This window comes from Abramis brama (genome assembly GCF_963993115.1).
Source record: "Abramis brama genome assembly, chromosome: 20".
NCBI lineage: Eukaryota > Metazoa > Chordata > Actinopteri > Cypriniformes > Leuciscidae > Abramis > Abramis brama.
The window spans coordinates 34918582-34926729 of record NC_139982.1 but is presented as its reverse complement, the minus strand read 5'-3'; the positions used below and the strand labels follow the sequence as shown (position 1 = coordinate 34926729).

The window sequence follows — 8148 nt, the reverse complement described above, 5'->3', positions numbered from 1 at the left end:
GCAGTGGACTTTCTGTTGAGACAGAAGCTCAAGTCAGGGGAGTGGATGTTGCACCACCAAACAGTAGCTCAAATTTGGAGCATGTTCGGCGAGGCGGAGGTGGACCTCTCTGTGTCGCAGAGTTCGACACAGTGCCCCCTGTGGTTTTCCCTGTCTCATCCGATGCCTCTGGGGATAGATGCCTTCGCTCATCCGTGGCTGGATTTGAGACTGTATGCATTCCCTCCGGTCAAGCTAATCCCTGCAGTCCTTTGCAGAGTGAGGGAGTGTGGAGTCCGCCTCCTTCTGGTAGCTTCATTCTGGCCATCCCAGATGTGGTTCTCGGAGCTGAGCTCCCTGGAGGAGGGGTCCCCTTGGCGGATTCCTATCAGGAGAGATCTGTTGTCTCAGCTCCAGGGCAGGATTTGGCATCCTTGACCCGAGATATGCAGGCTGGGGGTGTGGCTAATCAGAGACAATCGCTAGTGATCTGGTCTTCCGGGCTAATGTTCGGGAGACCTTTGATAACGCTTGTGCACCTTCTACTAGACGGCTGTATTTTTCTAAGTGGAAGGTCTTTGAGTCTTGGTGTTCGGCTCATACAGTGGACCCAGTCAGCTGCCCGGACCATTTAGTGCTGGAATTCATCCAGGATACGTTTGTGGCTGGAGCGGCTGCAACTACCTTGAGAGTTTATGTCACGGCTATTGCCGCCCATCGAGAGTCAGACGAGGTCCCCTTAGGTAGACACCGTCTGATCTCTTTGTTTATGCGTGGAGTTAGATGTTTGAGGCCTGCACGTTCTATTAGTGTCCCCACCTGGGATTTATCGTTGTTTTGGAAGGGCTATTAGAGCCTCCCTTTGGACCCTTGGAGTCAGCTCCAGACCGGCTCTCAATTCTGATTCTGGCTCTCAAGGTGGCACTTTTGTTAGCATCTGCCTCTCTCAAGCGTGTGGGGGATCTGCAGGCTCTTTCTCTGAGTGAGCCTTGCATGGAGTTTGCCTCAGGTCTTGTGAAGGTGTTTCTACGACTCAGATCTGGTTATGTCCCCAAAGTTTTGTCCACGTCCTCTCGCTGCCGAAGGAGCTTCTTCTTCTTCCGTGGAAAATCTGAGGAGCTGGTGGCGCGTTCACTGTATAAGAGTGAGTGACGTAGCGTCGCAGAGGAGGCGCCCGCGCCATCAGCCAATGAACTGGCATGATTCTATACGGGTTCAGACAAACAGCCCCGCCCTAAGGGCGTTCCCATCGCGTCATCGCTACACAGCGTCAAGTGAACCTGTGAAAGAGAACATGGGTTACGCAAGTAACCCGAGACGTTTTCAAACTCAGTTCCAAAAACAGTGTCAAAAATAGATAAATAAATTTAAATAAATGTAAATAACAAAATAAACAAATATTTACAGTTATAAATACAAATATGTTTAAATAAACATATTAAAAATAAATAAATAGATAAATTGACAGTAATAAAAACAAAAAATTGGGAAAAATATAAATACTTTAAAATAAATTGATGCTTTAATTTCTCTTCTTGACATGAATCACTGTAAATGTTTACTCATTTCTGAGGTGATGGACAGACGTCATCATCAGACGCTGGTCATTTCTCCTAAATCATCTGTCACAGAGGTCACACAGAGGTCACGCAGAGTCCAGTGGTGCATGATGGGAAGCCCTGAACAGAACATTCCAGAGCTCCGTTTCTGGCTGAACTTAAGGAGCCTCACACTCTCTTACTGAAGATAAAGACGAGAACAACGACCCCACCAACACACACACACACACACACACACACACACACACACACCAAACAGACCGTCTTTGTCTGGTACGTCCCCCTCCTCAGAGATCCCCCACACACTCATACACACACACACACACACACTCATACACACACACACATCACCATATCTGCCACCATAACTTTTTCGGCCGATAAGAAAATTTATCCAATGTATTAAAGCTGATAAATACTGTATTATTTCCTTCAGCTGAGACGCTTCAGATGCGCACTGTTCAACATGAGGGTTTTGAACTGCTTAAAGTATGATTGGAATCACTTCAAAAAAGAAAAATACAGTAAAATGCAACATGAGCATCACAAGTGTGTCATATGGGCCACATAAAGTTATACTGAGAACATTATTATAATTGTGTGCTTGAGACGTGGCTTTTAATGGTGAGACTTTTTTTGTAATCAGGCTCTAAAAAATTATATAAAAATGTGGATTTAGATTTATCGGCCAATATATCGGTTATCAGCTTTCAAATATAACGAATCATCGGTATCGGACGATTTTTTCATCTCAGTGCATCCCTATGACCATTTACTGATTGTTCATTAAGTAGGCTATCTGTGTGATAAGTTATAATGCCAACACAGACCGGCTGTGTGTAGATTATTCTCATAACATAAACAGGAAATACATCACCTGATCTAACAGACACCGACCAATCAGGAGGACCGAAGTGCTCTCATAGCAACCAAAACTCATTCTTAAATATTAATGTGCCATCATACTATTAAAGATGCCCCACAGAAATATTATAATTACATGCAAATCAGAACCAGACACTTTGAAGCAGAAATGATGTAAAACAGGAATAATAAAGTGAACATCATCAAGCATTAATCAGGATCATCCAGAGAATATGAACACACACACACACACACACACACACACGGCTGGATCAGCTCTTCATTTATAAACACGATCTTTAAATGATCATATTTACTGTAGGAATCAGATGAGAGTTTGAGCTCTGGTGAATGCCGTCATTATTATATAATATCTGTGTGTGTGTGTGTGTGTGCGTGTGTGTGTGTGTGGCTCAGCTCTACACTGACAGCTCAGTTTCGTATCATCTCAAATCTGTGCCGGTATTTTTAGACTCTGACACTCACACCGTCCAGGAGAGGAGGAATCTACTTGAAAGGAGTGAGGAAAGTAGGGCAGACGAACACAGATCAGCTCCTGACTCTCAGAGACGAGGATTATATTAATATGACACAAGATTCTTCAGAGGAATGACATCACAACTCCACAGGCCCCTGTGTGTGTGTGTGTGTGTTATTGTCATCTTCATGCAGAATACCCAGCATGCCTCAGCAGCCCACGGTGGCATTCACGTCCCACGACACGCTTCTTTCCCATGAGCATCATACGCTGCCGTCCGTCACACACACACACACACACACACACACACACACACACACACACACGTGTCTGTGGCCTTGTGTAATGCGGCCCATCTGCCGGTTATGGATCGCTGGGAAGCTGAAATGAGCTCATAGTGAAACACATCGGCTCTGCCAACACTCTCCAGTCCCACACTGTCCCAAACGCTGTCCCAAACACTGTCCCAAACGCTGTCCCAAACGCTGTCCCAAACACTGTCCCAAACGCTGTCCCAAACACTGTCCCAAACACTGTCCCAAACACTGTCCCAAACGCTGTCCCAAACACTGTCCCAAACACTGTCCCAAACACTGTCCCAAACGCTGTCCCAAACGCTGTCCCAAACACTGTCCCAAACGCTGTCCCAAACGCTGTCCCAAACACTGTCCCAAACGCTGTCCCAAACACTGTCCCAGACACTGTCCCAAACACTGTCCCAAACGCTGTCCCAAACACTGTCCCAAACACTGTCCCATCCCAAACGCTGTCCCAAACGCTGTCCCAAACGCTGTCCCAAACACTGTCCCAAACGCTGTCCCAAACGCTGTCCCAAACACTGTCCCAAACGCTGTCCCAAACACTGTCCCAAACACTGTCCCAAACACTGTCCCAAACGCTGTCCCAAACGCTGTCCCAAACACTGTCCCAAACGCTGTCCCAAACGCTGTCCCAAACACTGTCCCAAACGCTGTCCCAAACACTGTCCCAGACACTGTCCCAAACACTGTCCCAAACGCTGTCCCAAACACTGTCCCAAACACTGTCCCATCCCAAACGCTGTCCCAAACGCTGTCCCAAACGCTGTCCCAAACACTGTCCCAAACGCTGTCCCAAACACTGTCCCAGACACTGTCCCAAACACTGTCCCAAACGCTGTCCCAAACACTGTCCCAAACACTGTCCCATCCCAAACGCTGTCCCAAACGCTGTCCCAAACGCTGTCACAAACACTGTCCCAAACGCTGTCCCAAACACTGTCCCGCACACTGTCCCAAACACTGTCCCATCCCAAACGCTGTCCCAAACACTGTCCCAAACACTGTCCCATCCCAAACGCTGTCCCAAACGCTGTCCCAGACACTGTCCCAAACACTGTCCCAAACGCTGTCCCAAACACTGTCCCAAACACTGTCCCATCCCAAACGCTGTCCCAAACGCTGTCCCAAACACTGTCCCAAACACTGTCCCATCCCAAACGCTGTCCCAAACGCTGTCCCAAAAGCTGTCCCAAACACTGTCCCAAACACTGTCCCAAACACTGTCCCAAACACTGTCCCATCCCAAACGCTGTCCCAAACGCTGTCCCAAACACTGTCCCAAACACTGTCCCAAACACTGTCCCATCCCAAACGCTGTCCCAAACGCTGTCCCAAACACTGTCCCAAACACTGTCCCATCCCAAACGCTGTCCCAAAAGCTGTCCCAAACACTGTCCCAAACACTGTCCCAAACACTGTCCCACACGCTGTCCCAAACGCTGTCCCACACGCTGTCCCACACACTGTCCCACACACTGTCCCACACACTGTCCCATCCCAAACGCTGTCCCAAACGCTGTCCCAAACACTGTCCCAAACGCTGTCCCACACGCTGTCCCACACGCTGTCCCACACGCTGTCCCAAACGCTGTCCCACACGCTGTCCCACACGCTGTCCCACACGCTGTCCCAAACGCTGTCCCACACGCTGTCCCACACGCTGTCCCAAACGCTGTCCCACACGCTGTCCCAAACGCTGTCCCAAACGCTGTCCCACACGCTGTCCCACACGCTGTCCCAAACGCTGTCCCACACGCTGTCCCACACGCTGTCCCACACGCTGTCCCACACGCTGTCCCAAACGCTGTCCCACACACTGTCCCAAACGCTGTCCCACACGCTGTCCCACACGCTGTCCCAAACGCTGTCCCACACGCTGTCCCAAACGCTGTCCCACACGCTGTCCCACACGCTGTCCCACACGCTGTCCCAAACGCTGTCCCACACACTGTCCCACACGCTGTCCCACACGCTGTCCCACACGCTGTCCCACACGCTGTCCCACACGCTGTCCCAAACGCTGTCCCACACGCTGTCCCACACACTGTCCCACACGCTGTCCCACACGCTGTCCCAAACGCTGTCCCAAACGCTGTCCCACACGCTGTCCCACACGCTGTCCCAAACACTGTCCCACACGCTGTCCCAAACGCTGTCCCACACGCTGTCCCACACGCTGTCCCAAACGCTGTCCCAAACGCTGTCCCACACGCTGTCCCAAACGCTGTCCCACACGCTGTCCCACACGCTGTCCCACACGCTGTCCCAAACGCTGTCCCACACGCTGTCCCACACGCTGTCCCACACGCTGTCCCACACGCTGTCCCACACGCTGTCCCACACGCTGTCCCACACGCTGTCCCAAACGCTGTCCCACACGCTGTCCCACACGCTGTCCCACACGCTGTCCCACACGCTGTCCCAAACGCTGTCCCAAACGCTGTCCCAAACGCTGTCCCACACACTGTCCCAAACGCTGTCCCACACGCTGTCCCACACGCTGTCCCACACGCTGTCCCACACGCTGTCCCAAACGCTGTCCCACACGCTGTCCCAAACGCTGTCCCACACGCTGTCCCACACGCTGTCCCACACGCTGTCCCAAACGCTGTCCCACACGCTGTCCCAAACGCTGTCCCACACGCTGTCCCACACGCTGTCCCACACGCTGTCCCACACGCTGTCCCAAACGCTGTCCCAAACGCTGTCCCACACGCTGTCCCAAACGCTGTCCCACACGCTGTCCCACACGCTGTCCCACACGCTGTCCCACACGCTGTCCCAAACGCTGTCCCAAACGCTGTCCCACACACTGTCCCAAACGCTGTCCCACACGCTGTCCCACACGCTGTCCCACACGCTGTCCCACACGCTGTCCCAAACGCTGTCCCACACGCTGTCCCAAACGCTGTCCCACACGCTGTCCCACACGCTGTCCCACACGCTGTCCCAAACGCTGTCCCACACGCTGTCCCACACGCTGTCCCAAACGCTGTCCCACACGCTGTCCCACACGCTGTCCCACACGCTGTCCCACACGCTGTCCCACACGCTGTCCCACACGCTGTCCCAAACGCTGTCCCACACGCTGTCCCAAACGCTGTCCCACACGCTGTCCCACACGCTGTCCCACACGCTGTCCCACACGCTGTCCCACACGCTGTCCCACACGCTGTCCCAAACGCTGTCCCACACGCTGTCCCAAACGCTGTCCCACACGCTGTCCCACACGCTGTCCCACACGCTGTCCCACACGCTGTCCCAAACACTGTCCCAAACACTGTCCCAAACACTGTCCCACACACTGTCCCACACACTGTCCCACACGCTGTCCCACACGCTGTCCCACACGCTGTCCCAAACGCTGTCCCAAACGCTGTCCCACACGCTGTCCCACACGCTGTCCCACACACTGTCCCACACACTGTCCCAAACGCTGTCCCAAACGCTGTCCCACACACTGTCCCAAACACTGTCCCACACACCCTCAGTGAGACTGAGTCTCTCTCCGTGACGGTTGAGCTGCTATTGAAAAGCTCCGACGCGGCAGACAATGACCCGGCACACTCATTAGCATTGTATTAATTGGGGGATGTGACCCAGTAATGGAATGCTGTGTGTGTGTCTGTCTCTGTGTGAGTGTGTGTGTGTGGGGATCCCCAAAAGTTAGCTAAACATGACCCCATTTGGAAATGGCCTTGTGAAAAAACCTTAGATATAAGCCTGTGTGTGTGTGTGTGTGTGTGTGTGTGTGTGTGTGTGTATAGACATACACACACATTTACACAGTGTATTATACATACATATATGTACATATGCTATATATAGGGAGTTTTTTTCTAAAACTTGTTTTACTAATCAGAATAGAAGAAAACTATTCATATGAAAAAGCTACTATATATAAAGCTATAAAGCTATATATATAATCTCTCATTTTCTCTCATCTCAGACAGCATCTCATAAAATTTTCTGAGATAATCAATATAGATAGATAGATAGATAGATAGATAGATAGATAGATAGATAGATAGATAGATAGATAGATAGATATTGATTGATTACTTGAAGTTACTAAATTACTTCAACCTGAAGGAACGTTTTAGTTTTAAGCTTATGAAAAACCATCGCTCTAATCCTGGACCCGCCCTAATTTAAATAACACCTTTGGCTTTCAAATTAAATCTGGAAAAAAAAGTCTGTCATTAAATGCAAATAATCGGATATAATCTGATTCAAAGCGCGCGCGCTCCCGCGCCGCACCTGCTCGCGTCACCTGAACACAACATCACAACTAACAGCTACTACAACATCATCACATTACACAACACAACACTAAACAACACAACATTATAGAGTATTACAGAAATGTTATTTCTGTCTGACACTTAATACGTTAATACATTAACAAATGAGACAAAATAAGAGAGAAGTATCGCCTGAAACCGTCACATCTGCAGTACAAGAGAGGATATTACCTCATAAAATAACATATCTCACATAATTTACCTCACAATCATCTGAAAAACGAGAACTGAGCGATTATAAACCGTTTATAGCGATTGACAGCTGCGCGTTTCTCCGCGCAAAACTCATGAATCGCGCGATTAAACCGAAATATATTATAAGAAACATCAGCTACTAACCTAATGAAACCCGCTCGGTCCTGGTCCTGGTCCTGGTACTGGTCTTAGTCCTGATTCTGGTCCTGGTTCTGGTCCGGTCTGCGGTACTGTGACTGTTTCTGTCCTGCGCTGCGCTGCGACTGACTGGACTCTCCGCGCGCGCTCTCTTCTCCAGTAATGCCCGCGGATCTCGGTCGCGCGCAGAGCTCTCTCGTCTCGGGAACGCGCAGTGCTCCACCAGCCTGAGCTGACGAGCTTGTTTTGAGGGTTTGGGGTTTCTCACTGGATGCGCGGTGGGACGAGGCAAAACATGACTGGAGATTTCC

At 50.5% G+C, this 8148-nt stretch overlaps 1 protein-coding gene across 14 annotated transcripts in view; it reads right to left on the bottom strand.

The window, feature by feature from the left end:
* Positions 1-8005, bottom strand: part of nrcamb (neuronal cell adhesion molecule b) — an 82237-nt gene extending 74232 nt beyond the window's left edge. For 10 of the 14 annotated variants that reach the window (XM_084095586.1, XM_084095587.1, XM_084095593.1 and 7 more), the window contains exon 1: positions 7844-7998. The gene's annotated coding sequence lies outside the window, so the exon portion shown is untranslated. Of the gene's footprint in view, positions 1-7843 lie in introns of all 14 variants that reach the window. The other 4 variants (XM_084095594.1, XM_084095590.1, XM_084095588.1 and 1 more) reach the window with 1 other exon arrangement.
* Between the last annotated feature and the right edge of the window lie 143 nt (positions 8006-8148).